At 44.4% G+C, this 13992-nt stretch overlaps 1 pseudogene; it reads right to left on the reverse strand.

Annotated features, from left to right (window-relative positions):
- Positions 1–427: 427 nt before the first annotated feature.
- On the reverse strand, positions 428–1308 carry LOC136469591 (transcription factor MYC3-like; annotated as a pseudogene).
- Positions 1309–13992: the final 12684 nt, after the last annotated feature.

Consider the following 13992-nt stretch of genomic DNA (forward strand, 5'->3'; position numbering starts at 1 on the left):
TCTGCACTTGGCAAACCTTTTTTCCTATTTTCTTCTTTTCTATATTTTTAAAAGAGGAAAAAAGTGAAATTATTTGTCGAATGCTAAATAATTACACTCGGTAAACATATTTTTTTGTCGAGTGTCAGGCAATTACACTCGGCAAACATATTTCTTTGCCGAGTGTCTAGTTTTGCCGAGTGTTTTTTAGTTTGTCGAGTGTCAAACTTTGCCGAGTGTTTTTTGCCTCATTTGCCGAGTGCAATTATTTTACCGAGTGTTTTGTTTATAGCACTCGGCAAAGAGCTTGTTTGCCGAGTGCCTGATGAATTGCACTCAACGAACCATATTGCACTCGGCTTACATTCTGTTTCCGGTAGTGATTAAAGCGCATCTGATTACCTAGCTAGGTAGTATATTAAGATATAGATCAACAAAAGGACGTTGATTAATTGTTGATCCACTGATTGAGCGTGTATAGATCCAACGCGTAGCTTAGGCAACCGGAGCTTATTAGCTTGCATTGCTCGGAGCTCATCTCGTCCTGCTGCAGGACGTGGAGCAGCGCGGCGCGGAGGCAGCCTTCGTCCTGCAGCGCGGCGGGCACGTCCTGCACCGTGGCTGAGCCTCCCACGCGACTCACGCACGCATTCTGCACGGGCAGGTCCAGCGACCGCAGCGCGACCATGAGGAGCGCGGGGGCGTGGCATGTCGAGGCCGTCGTCAGGCGCACCGCCGCCCCATGGCGCCCGACCATCCGCACCTCCAGCTTCTCCTCGAGCCCCCCCCCAGAGGCTGGGCACATGGCGGGGTTGCCGCCCAGCTTCCTCGCCGCGACCTGCTGCTTGGCCTCGGCCTCCAGCTGCTCCACGCGACCGCGCAGCTCGGCGATGTAGGCGGCGACGTCGGCGAGCAGGGACGCCTTGTCCATCCGGGACACCGTGGGCACCGCGGCCCGGAAGTCGCAGAACCGGCGGTTGAGCTTCTCCCGCCGCTGCCGCTCGGCCTCCACATGGCTGATTCCGGGGTTGTCGGACCGGGGCCCGGGCTTCCTGCCCCGCTTCCTCGTCGTGCGGTCGGACAGGCCGACCACCGCAGCCGCCGGGTTGCTGGACAGGTCGGAGCCCGCCGAGTCATGCGAGCCTCCGGCCACCCACTCAGAGCCATCGTGCATGGGCTTATCGAGTGCTTCTTCGCCCAGTAGCCATTGCTCGGGTACCCCGCAGCCGCAGGACACGAACTCGAGGACTGACTGGTGGCCTGCCGCGGAAAAAAAGGACGGCGGGGAGCCAGGGAGCAGAAGGATGCCTGGGAGACGAGCTCATTCATGGCACCCTGACCCTGCTGCATTTGTCGTGATTTTTCGTATAGCAGCATGCAGAAATAGCAGCTTCAATTATCGATGTGTTCGTTTGGGCTGGTTGGACTTATAAGCCATGACTGAAAGTATCATTGACTGATTTAATATAAGAGAAAAATATTATTCATTAATTAATAAGTCATAACTTATAAACCAAATACGATCAAACGAACAGGCTATATACCCTTGCCTCGTATCCTTGAGGTGGTAGCACTCGTAGTAGGACTAGCCCATTTATAGCCAATGATACATTTGCAAATAAACACCTCTGGTAGCTTCATATCACTTTATTTTCAACAGATTAAAAAAAACTTCCTAAAATTTTAAGGTGTGAACGTGGACTTTAATTGGGGGTTTGCCTTTTGAGTTTTGATACGGGGACCTCATGTTGATCATGACATAAATTGATGTAGAGTAGTTTTTAATCACTTTGAATCATTTAAAAAAACAGTCAGTTTTGTTAAAATTTTAAGACGTGGATGCAAGCTTTTAGAGCTTCTTTGGCAGAGCTTCTGTAGGGGCTTCAGCTCGGGCTCCAATATGACGTCTGTTTTGAAAATAGCTTCGCATGAGGAGTTGGTCAAGAGCCGGAGCTATTTTTTTGCTTGCGCAAAAGAAGCCTCAAAAACGAGTTTCGCGTGGCTCCTTGCTGTGGGTTCACGTCGTCTAGTGCGAATGAGCCATTTTACCAAACGTTTTCCAGAACGGCTTCAGCTCCTCTAGAGGAGCCAGAGCCCTGCCAAATAGACCCTTAGTTCGAGGGTCTAGCTTCTGATGTGGGTCCACATGTAGATCTTGTTATGCTAATTAGCATTAGACCTGAGGATCTTGTGGGTCGAGTCGGATCGACCGGCACAATAGTTGATTGAGTTCATGTCTAAAATTTATGCCCAATAGTGTCTGACGGACCACTTTGCGCTGGGATCGGGTTGGACCCGAGCCTGGCCGAGCCACCTGCTATTTTTCAATAGAAATAAATAAAAGATTTTTTTGTTTGGGGTTGGTCCGAGCCAAAAATTTCCTATGCAAAAACACATTTATTCAGGCTTGTCCAATAAGATTCACGGACAAGATAAATTTTGGCGGGCTTGGGTCTGGCCGGGTCAGCTTTTGCTCAATTCTAATTGTCATCAAATAGTTTTATGTCACACCAAATCGTAGCAAATAAATTTTACTCAACTTGGTTAGAATTTTGGAGCGTGAGTTTAAGAGTTTATGCCCTATTCGTTTGGCTAAGCCATGACTGATAGTACTGTTGACTGATTTGTTGTGAGAGAAAAAAAATATTCGTTGGTTGAAAAAGTACGACTTATAGGCAAGCGAACATGATGTTAGTTCCATGATCCAGCTTTGACGTGGGGTCCATATGTTGATCTGACGGTGCTAATTGGCACGAGCTAGCTCCCTATTTTATTGAATCATCTCCAACAAATTCGAATCAACTTTTATAAAATTTGAATAAAGTGTAAATGAGCGATTTTAAGTCCAGGGTTTGACTTTTGATGTGTAAACGGACTAGTATGCAAAAATATGGTTTTTTTTAGCAAACCATGGGTTCTACTAATTGATAGATTGGATTGGGTTGAGTAAAAATAATAAAATTATGGATTACGGTAAGGTAGTTAATTTGATATGGATTAATTTGAAACGTGTGCTTTGCCTTGAAATACAAAGGAAAGATTAGAAACTGAGAGGAATATTGTCAGTGTTTTGGACCGGCGGGTCCTCAACCAACTAGTAAATTTGTCCTGCGTGTTCCCAGTCCCGGATGGTGATGCAAAGAGACACAAGGTTTATGTAACAGAACCGATCAAATCATAAGAACGTAAGTATAAAAAACAATCACCGAAGCGATCAAATTCCTGTACTTAAGCTCCCATAATCCCGGTAGTCCAGAAATCACAAAGGATTTCAACCAACTCTCGACATACAAACCAAGATCGTAGTGATTCAACACAACACATCATCCGTTACAACATTTCATAAGTAGCATTCGGATTACATCCATCAGAGTTGAAAGAGAATATTACAAATCAAGTTTGAGTGTGCGGAAGCAACATAGTTTGGTACAAAACATCATAGTTTTCAATTACATTGCCAAGGTTGAGTCATGTCCCACAAAAGCATTATCAGGTACGAGAACTAGTAGAGACCGCGCCCAACGGTCTAGTCTTCATCCCCAGCTGGGAGAAGGCAGTACTTGCAGCAACCAAAGTAGAACTGGTCATCTGCAACAGGTGGGAGATAAACCCTGAGTACGAGAAGGTACTCTGCTAGACTTACCCGTCAAAACCAGAAATAAAAGACACCAAGGATCATGCAAGGCTTTTCAGGTGGGCTAGCTTGACACAGTTGCATAAAAGAGCTTATGATTATAGTAACTAATTTAAACTTAGCATCAAGCTTATCATTATTTACCTGTCCACTAGATTAGCACCTATATTAGAACACTCACTTATTAGGAGCAAACAATATTAACCATAGCAGGTATAATAAGGCTATCATCATCATATCATCATTTCCGAACCATTAAGTTATTAAGTGTATCTACATTGGAGATAAGCCCGTCAAGTTCTCACTAACCGGGAGAGACGGCGACTCGAATCGAATTACAACTCAGCTGAGGGGGTATTCCTAACTCTCACCCTGGCATACTTAGCAAGGGTAGCCATGGGTTACCTTTGGTACAACTCAGGAACCAAATTCGCGGGTTCGATCAGCGCCAGCGCTCTTAGGGATTACCCTTCTGCCAGGACGATCAGGACTTTTAAATCACCTGCCCTTGGACTCACGCCTACGGCTCCCTTCCGAGGCGTACTTTATACTTATCGACTCCCGACCTGAGTTGAGCTACTCGGCTTCGCGGTCGGTCTCTAGACTCGGCCAACTAAGAGAGAGGTATGCGTTCAACATGAACAGGAAAGGCTCCAAGAATCAGTCCTTAATCGACACAGACGGAGTCACTGCAGACCGGCAAGCCTCCGCTCGGTCTTTATTTCAAATTAAGACTGGTTCTTTTCCATGATAGCAAATATAGCCAACCGTGCCACATGTATATTCCTATATCTCGTAGGTGATAGGAAATCACCTGACTTCTACCGTGTTTAAGCAGGGCTAAGCACTACACGAGCCTGAGCTACATAGGATTCAGGGTAACAATATCTGGACAAGGATTGGGTAACCAATGCAGCAATTGTTTGCATCCAACACCTAAACTTAATGCAACAATATATATATGTAACAATAATACTGTAACTGCATTTCGGAAATTAGGAGGCTTAATATGCTCCGGGGCTTGCCTTTCACAAAGTTGCAAGGATGATGGTCCGGGCACTCAACGGCGACCTCGTTTGGCACTTCTCCTGAAGGCTGCTCCTCCTGAATCTCCGGTGCCGGCTGCTGCTGCTCGCTCAGTTCCTCGAATTCCAGCAGGGTCACTCCTTCCGATACACCTATTGCATGCCGATGCACAAGATAAATACCATGGATGCATAAGGAATGACATGATGCTCAATGATGAATGAATCACAGTGAGTGTTTACGAAAGCATCACTGGACACTCGTTTACCGAGTAAGACTAGCCCTATTCAAATCACTTTAAGCATGTATCTAACTTAACTTAAATAACAAGATCAACTTACCTAACTTGCATAACCTAAGATAAAGATGCTCATCTTCGATTAAAGGCCTAACACCTAGGAACATTACCACAACTTAGAAATAGTAAAGGTATACATAATTTAACAATTTAAAGTTTCATATGCATACAAGTAGTCCCTTAATTCAATCACAACCAAAGTTCTACAATTCCAAATGACTTGTATGAGGACATTCTGGAAAGCTTATGAAATTATCTACAAAACATTTGTAAACACCAAAGCATGATTCTTATGTTAACCAAATCGAATTCCAGTAAACTTAGAATCTGTCCAAAAATGACAGGGTTACTAACTTAATTATTTAATGATTGTGCAAAAGCATAATTTGATCAAACCAAGTTTACCAACTTGTTTTTCATACCTAAGAAACATCAGAAAGTATAGTGCCAACTTCTAAATAAATTATTTAATATCCTTTTCCAATTTATTTAGTTAATTAGGTGATTTAAGCAATATATAGTAAAACTATTCATAAAAATCTACAAAAATTACAGTAGCTATCTCATGCTGCACATAGACTACCATAAAAATTTCAAAGCCATTGGGCAAGTAGAAGTTGCTGTATCCAAAATAACAGGTGGCATGTCTATTTTTAGCATAATTAGGAAACCTTATTAAAAAGTGTCAAGCAATAGATTTCCCATTTTTCCTAGCATCCTTATAGTATAAGAATAGCACTCACCAAATTTTACCTTTACTGGATCTATAGAAAAATTATGAAAATTCACACAAGATCCATTCATTAATAAAAGGAATTTCTATAACTTAAAAACTACACATGCACTAGCTCTGAAATTTTAACCAGAGCTTCTAATAAGCAATAATAGACTACCCACAAAATTTCATAATTTTTGGACCAAAGAAACTCAAGATAAAATTCAAACAATTTTGCATGCATCTAAAAACACATTTCAAAGTCCTATTTAATTCATCAAAAATTTCTAAAACATGTGCTCATATAATATTTTTGTTAAATACTAGACATGACCAGGAACTTAACAAAATTGGAACCATAGCATTTGGAGCTACCAATTAGGAGATACACATTTTTGAATCATGCACACAATTCTATGAAAAACAAAATAAACAAAACCAAAAACAAGAAATCAACTTCGCAACTGGGCCGGCCCGAACAGATCCGGCGGCCCGCGAATTCGCGCTGGCGTGGCCCAAGACATGGCGCAGCCTAGCTTGCTCCCGCCGCGTGCGTCAGCGGCTGATAGGGTGGACCCGCGCGTCAGCGAGAGAAGCAGGGGACGGAGGAAGACGACGGCGGGACTCGCCGTCGGTGGCTTCTCCGGCGAGACCAACGGTGCCTACGGGTTCGCCTCACCCTAGCGGACCTAGGGGAACCCTTATTCGCAGCTATTGACGCAACTAGGAGGGGTGGCGATGGCCACGACGGCGCTCGGCCATGGCACAGCCGGCTTCGGCGAAGCTACGACATCATGGCCCTAGTGGCACACTCAACGAGCTTCCGTGTCCCACCCAGAGGCTAGCACAAGGGAGAGAAGGGGCGATAAGGAGCTCAAGCAGCACGGCCAGGTGCGAGCTCTGCCGGCGGCGGTCATGGCGACCCGGTGGAGCCGCGCTCACGAGGAGATCTACCTAAGGCGAAAAATGGAGTGGCGGTGGTGTCTCAGGCGTAGAGAGGTCACGATGGTGCTGTGGTTCAGAGGAATCGGGCAATGGCGCTCAGTTTTGGTGGAATTGGCTCGGTGGCGTCACGGTGTCCCGGTCGCCGTGCGCGCGGAGGAAGGAGAGGGAATGCAAAAATGGAACGGGCGACTCGGCGGGCAGGCGCTGGGGGCTTCAAGACGCGGTTGGCCGTGCCAGGGCGTTCGCGACGCGTGGCCTGCGCGCTCAGGCGAGCGGCGACGGGTGGCGCCATGCAGCGTCATTTTTCTGAATCGGCCGGCCACGTTCATTGAACATTTTCTGAAAAACGCGATTCAACGTTCGATGGTGATGACTGACAGCACGTATTCGACGCGTCAACCCGGCTAATCCATCGATCTATTGCAAAAATAGTATACATGAAAAATGTAGGCCTACCATCCATCTACAACTTCTTCTCAATGACCAACACCTAAATCATTGTGGATCCAAAGTTACATGAAGCCAAAGTGGGCTTGATGCAACTGAAAATGTAACTTACGACTTAGAATATTTTCTAAGTGTGAAATCAGCATGAACTACTGACTTATGGGCCATGTTTGACCATGTTCCACACATTTTCATGAGTTGGCCATAAAACAACTTTTGTTCCTTGATAAATTAGCTACAACTTTGGTAAAGAGTGCATAGCCATGCAAAGTCTCTAAGTTGGACTTTTGAATCAGTCAAACGATGACACTCCAAGGGTCAATTCAAGTCAAACCTCCACTTGAGGGCATTTTGGCCATTTTGATCTACATGAACAATGTCCCAACAAGTAACCTAAGTATAGTTAAGGTGTAATAGACCATGATCAACCACTTTACCAAATTGTTATACCAACCTTTAATGATCACATGTGATAAAACAACTAAAACAAGTAATTCACTCCTATGTTGCAATGCAATGTCTCACATGTTTCAAGACCTTGTTGTCATTTTTTTAATTGCCACATTACTACCATATTGCCATGTTTCAAAGTATGAGAGTTTCATGTTGCATTCACATGTTGCACTACTACCACTCTAAGCAATCAAGCATGAAACACATACAATTTAAAATGTTGCATACGTATGTTTCAATGATAATGGCATGATGACATGGATAATGCACATGTTTATGAAATGACATGCAATTTAGTGGAAGCCTAAACACCTAGGGTGTTACAGCCCTCCCCCCTTAGAAAAATCTCATCCCGAGATTTGGAAAGCGTACCATTTAGTATAGAAAGTTGGATGATTTTCCTTTAAATAATCTTCCCGTTCCTAGGTTGCATCCCGTTCACTATGATTACTCCAAACTACCTTGTATAACTTAACCACTCGTGTACGAGTCACTCTTTCTTGAGTATCCAGAACTTGCACGGGCTTTTCCTCATAAGAAAGATCAGATTTCAAGTTGACTTTCCTTGTTGCTATTCTTTCCTTGGGAATACGAAGACACTTCTTCAGCTGGGACACATGGAATACTGGGAATATAGCTCCCATCTCACGGGGTAGATCGAGCTTATATGCTACTCTTCCACTTTTCTCGATAATGCGGTAGGGTCCAACATATCGAGGCTCAAGCTTCCTTTTAATTCCAAAATGCTTGACTCCTTTCATAGGGGATACCTTTAAATAAACATGATCACCTACTTCAAACTCAATAGGTTTTCTTCTCTTGTCAGCATAGCCCTTTTGCCTAGCCTGTGCGGCAGTCATATTCTTCTGTATAGTTCGGACTTGCTCTTCGGCTTCTTTTACAAAGTCAATACCATAGAATCTTCTTTCCCCGGGTTCCACCCAGATCAAAGAAGTTCTACACTTGCGGCCATAAAGAGCTTCAAACGGAGCCATTTTGATACTTCCTTGATAACTGTTGTTATAAGAGAATTCAGCGAGAGGTAACCAGTCTTCCCAAGAGCCTTTGCAAGAGATAAGACAAGCCCTAAGCATGTCTTCAAGAATTTGATTAACACGCTTAGTCTGCCCTGATGTTTGCGGATGATAGGTAGAACTGCGGATTAGATGAGTGCCAAGATTCTAATGTAAGCACTCCCAAAAGCGAGCCGTGAACTGAGGTCCTCTATCAGAAACAATGGATTTGGGTGCACCATGGAGACGTACCACTTGTTGAAAATAAATCTCAGCATAATTGTGAGGATGATAGGTAGACTTGACCGGAATAAAGTGAGCAGATTTAGTTAGACGATCTACGATAACCCAGATGGAATCACAACCCTTTTTGGTAGTGGGTAATCCAACAATAAAATCCATGCTAATTTCTTCCCACTTCCAGCCAAGAATAGAGAGTGGCTACAACAGTCCGGGCCTTATGTGAATAGCCTTGACTCTACAACAGTTATCATACCTTGCCACGTAAGCTGCGATTTCTTTCTTCATCTTGGTCCACCAATAATACAGCTTGAGATCTTGATACATTTTACTGCTACCAGGATGGATGGACAATTTTGAAGAATGGGCTTCATCCATAATTTGATTTCTAAGTTCTTTGTCTTTGGGTACCACAAGCCTATCATTAAACCAGAGAATTCTCTTGTCATCGACCTTAAAGTGCTTGGTCTCTTTCTCTTTCATTTTCCGCTTGATGTGAAACACACCCACATCAGTCTTCTGGAGTTCGATAATTCGACTTCTAAGAAAGCAATCCACAGTGATATTGTGGAGTACTACAGGATGAAGGAGGTGTGCCAGATGAAAGTCTTCACTAACCAAAGAATTGGAATGGGCCTTTCTGCTTAAGGCATCAGCAACCACATTTGCCTTACTAGGATGGTAGTGCACTTGAAGGTTGTAGTCTTTGATCAATTCTAACCATCATCGTTGACGCATGTTCCACTCGGGTTGAGTAAAGATGTAATTGAGGCTTTTATGGTCAGTATAGATGTTGCACACATTACCCAGCAAGTAATGTCTCCAAATCTTCAGGGCATGAACAACTGTGGCTAGCTCTAAGTCATGGGTAGGATAGTTGACTTCATGCTTTCGAAGCTGGCGTGAAGCATAAGCAATTACTTGGCCTTCTTGCATAAGAATACACCCCAAACCGGTGCCACATGCGTCATAGTAGACATCAAAAGGCTTCTCGATGTTAGGTTGTGCCAATACAGGAGCAGAGGTTAGTAAGGTCCGCAAAGTGTGGAAAGCCTCTTCACACTTCGGAGTCCACACAAACTTCTCATCCTTTTGCAGTAGTCGAGTCATGGGCTTGGCAATTTTTGAGAAATCCGGGATAAAGCGACGATAATAGCCAGCCAAACCCAAGAAACTTCGGACTTCAGTGACCGTAGTAGGTGCCTTCCACTCAAGGACTTCTTGCACCTTAGTAGGGTCAACCGAAATTCCATCACCAGATAACACATAACCTAGAAAAGGTATCTTGTTCAACCAGAACTCGCACTTGCTGAACTTAGCATAAAGCTGGTTGTCACGTAACCGAGTTAAAACAATTCTCAGATGTTCAGCATGCTCTTCTTCATTCTGAGAATATACAAGGATATCATCAATGAACACGACGACAAACTTGTCCAATTCCAGCATGAATACAGAATTCATCAGGTACATAAAGTGTGCCGGAGCATTTGTCAACCCAAATGACATGATGAGGTATTCGAACAAGCCATAACGAGTAGAGAAAGCTGTCTTTGGTATATCTTCAGGATGAATTTTGATCTGATGGTAGCCAGACCTCAAATCGATCTTGGAGAATACCTTAGCTTTGGAGAGCTAATCAAACAGAATATCGATGCGAGGAAGAGGGTATTTGTTCTTGATAGTAACAGCATTTAGGGGGCGATAATCCATGCACATGCGCAAAGATTCATCCTTCTTCTTCACAAATATAACTGGACAACCCCAAGGAGAAGAACTAGGTCGAATCAAACCTTTCTTCAATAGCTCATTCAACTGACTCTTCAGCTCGGCCAACTCATTGGGCGGCATTCTATAGGGCCTTCGAGAAATAGGAGCCGTACCCGGAATGAGTTCTATCTTGAATTCTACATCACGGTCCGGAGGTAATCCAGGCAAGTCATCAGGAAAGACATCTGGAAACTCACAGACAACTGATAGATCCTTAATGGCTTTGGCTAGGGTAGCATTGGCTGTATTGTGGATAGAGATATCACGAGGTAACTGCACTAGAAAACCCTTCTTATCCACAGGATCCCTCAACATTACCACACGGGTTGAGGTATCGATCAACACTCCATTCCCGCTCATCCACTTCATTCCTAGGATTATATCAATTCCTACCCCTGGTAGAACTACAAGATCCGTACGGAACTCTCGATCCCCAATCTCAATCTTTACATCTTTAACTACTTGGTTAGTCAGGATATTATTTCCAGCAGCACTAATACAATAACCACCCTTGACAATTGTAATCACATTCATTTTATGCTCAGATGTAAAAGTAGAACTCATAAAGGAGTGCGAAGCACCCGAATCAAAGAGCACAACTGCAGGGTGATCATTAACAAGGAACTTACCAGCGGTGACCACTTCACCAGCAGGAATTTCCTCCACTGTAGTGTAGTGAACACGCCCTTGATGGACGTTTCCTTGAGCATTCTTGGGAGGATAGGGACACTTATTAGCCCAATGACCAGGCTGGTTACAGTTCCAGCATGGCCTATTTGCTGGTGGTGCATTGGAGCTACCCTGCCCAGAGGTATTCTTTGGCAAGGAAATTGTATACCCCTTGCAGAAACCGGTTTTAGCTTGGTTCTTCTTCTGAGGTGGGCGGTACCGGACATTAGCATTGGGTGGATGCTACGGGGTCTTAGATACCATTGGAGCCTTAGACTGAGAAGCACCAGCCTCAAAGTTTCTTTTACGGTTCTTGGAAGCAGCATAAATCTTGTCATTATTCTCCTGAGTCAGAGTGTCACTGATAAACTCATTGAAGGTGACACACTTGCAGTTGCCCATTGACTTCATCAGTTTTGGGGAAAGTCCCCTTTTGAAGCTAGCTATTCTCTTGGCGTCAGTATCGACGAACTCGGGAGCATACCTTGCCAGGTTGTTGAATGCCTAGAGGTACTCATTGAGACTCTTGTTGCGTTGGGTGAGTTTCATAAACTCAGTATGCTTAATGGCCATGAGACCAGGAGGGATAAAGTGTCCCCTGAAGGCTGCCTAGAACTGGTTCCAAACGATCTCAATGTTAGCAGGGAAGGTGGTCCTGTGATGGGTCCACCAGATGCCTGCAGGGCCTTGGAGCTGGTGTCCTGCATACGAAGCCTTCATGCCTTCAATTAAACGGAGCAATCCAAACCTTTGCTCTATCGTGCTCAACCATTCATCCGCTTGTAAGGGTTCTTCTGCCTCACGAAAGATAGGAGGTTTTGTGTCCATGAAGTCCTTAAAGCTGCTATATTGGTTCGACTCGGGTCCCTAGCGGACATGCCGATCTTCACGGTTAGCCATCTGGCGCATAGCCTCAGCTAGCATGCGCTGACTTTCAACCACTGTTTGCATTAGCTCAGCTGGTGTGGGCGGTGGAGGAGGTGGTTGTTCCTCATCCCCCATGCTACGACCGCGATAAAGGTTATAAGCCATCTGCAAAAGGTATAGCCAATGAGCACTGACGATGTGGAAATTTTTGTAGATGAATTATATAATTATGCCAAACTGATTCCATTGGAGAGAATGCATTTCTAAAATCAACAGAGGCACAATCATTCATCACAATCACACAACTCATCAAGCGCATCAATTGACACATAATTGCGATGAACTTAACCAACAACGAGATCCATAGACCGTAAAGATGAAATTCAGCAAAAGCTCACATACGTGGAGCACAACACGTTCGATAGGTTACATCCAAGCCATAGTGGTTCCAAACTTACATCAAGGGTAACATAGGGTTCGATATTACATCCCAACGATTAGCTTGATACAAAGCTACTCGTTCATGCAAGAGGATCAACAAAAGACTAGCTCTAGTGCATTAGCTAAGTAGTAAGCTAAACTACGCATCGTCCTCGGAGTCAGTGTCGAAGATCTCTCCTCCATCTTCATCACTAGCAGGCTCTAACTCCTCATCTTCCTCCTCATCAGGTGGGACGTCCTCGGTTCCATTGACCTCTATGTCATCATCACCTTCAGCCATGATGACACCAGAACCCATCTCATCCTCATCCTCAGGTGGCAGGAGAGGGTGAAGTTGATTGTGTAACAGGTGGACCTCCTCATGGAGATTGTCATTGTACTCTTCAGCAACTGCCACTTGCTGCTCTAGCTCCATCTGTCGCGCTCTCAACACATTCTCTTCGTGCCAGGCTTCATTCCATTGGTTCATCACGTGAATCAACATACGTTCACAGTTGCGGTGAGCAACTGTCAACCTCTGAACCTCAAGGGTCTCTTGGTCCCTTTCCTGTGTTACTTGCTCCAAATGGTGCTGAGCCGCATTCCTCTCAGCAGTCACCCGGACCAGCTCTGTCCTCAGCCTTTCCACCTCAGTAGGCTCAGGACGGGGCTCACGAGGAGCTAAACGATGACAAGGCGCCCTGCCTCCAGTGGACTTGCGAGCAGTGCGTTTTGTGCGCGCCATCTATAGCCAAAAGTTACAACGTAAGGGGAGAATCATTTAAGGGATACGAAATTTAATTAGTCGGGACCATCAAATTTTAAGGGAGGGAATAATGCAAGAATGCCATGTATGCTTGAACATGATGCATGTACAACCCGTACGTCCTCACAAACCTAGGACAATTTAAAGGCTAGCAAAATATACGGTGGCATACATACGTTCTCTTGTATACGATAGCTAGTCGATCTACAATGATACGTTGTTAGTGTACCTGTAGAAAATTTCATTTTAGCCCAATAATTTCCCAAAAAGCATAGAAACAAGCAGTAAACTAAATACTTTTATACATACATCCCCTGATGCATATACTCTAGTATCACAGCTACCCGTCAGAGATACCCACATTTAAGTACTCTCATAGATACATGATCGAACATGTAAGTATGCGAGCAACCACAACTACTCTTCCCTAGACCGACGGTTGGACGATCATGCTCTCACCAACTCTCCACTTACCAGAGCGTAGAGGTATTTGGATCCATACATTACCTCCCAAGCGGATGGCATCCATACATAGCACGCCGTATGGACGACGAAACAGAAACAAGTAGGAACCCCCAAGTTAGTACTTTAATAAGCCACCTAAGAGTCCTTATTTGGGCATAAGGGATATGACCACTGGCAATACTTAGTGTTTAATTTAGGATTTTCACAAATACTTTTGTTTTAAATACACAAATGAACATGTTAGTGTCGAATCTTGCTCTGATGGCCAGCTGTAACAGAACCGACCAA

This window comes from Miscanthus floridulus, chromosome 8, assembly GCF_019320115.1.
Source record: "Miscanthus floridulus cultivar M001 chromosome 8, ASM1932011v1, whole genome shotgun sequence".
In the NCBI taxonomy this organism is placed as follows: Eukaryota; Viridiplantae; Streptophyta; class Magnoliopsida; order Poales; family Poaceae; genus Miscanthus; species Miscanthus floridulus.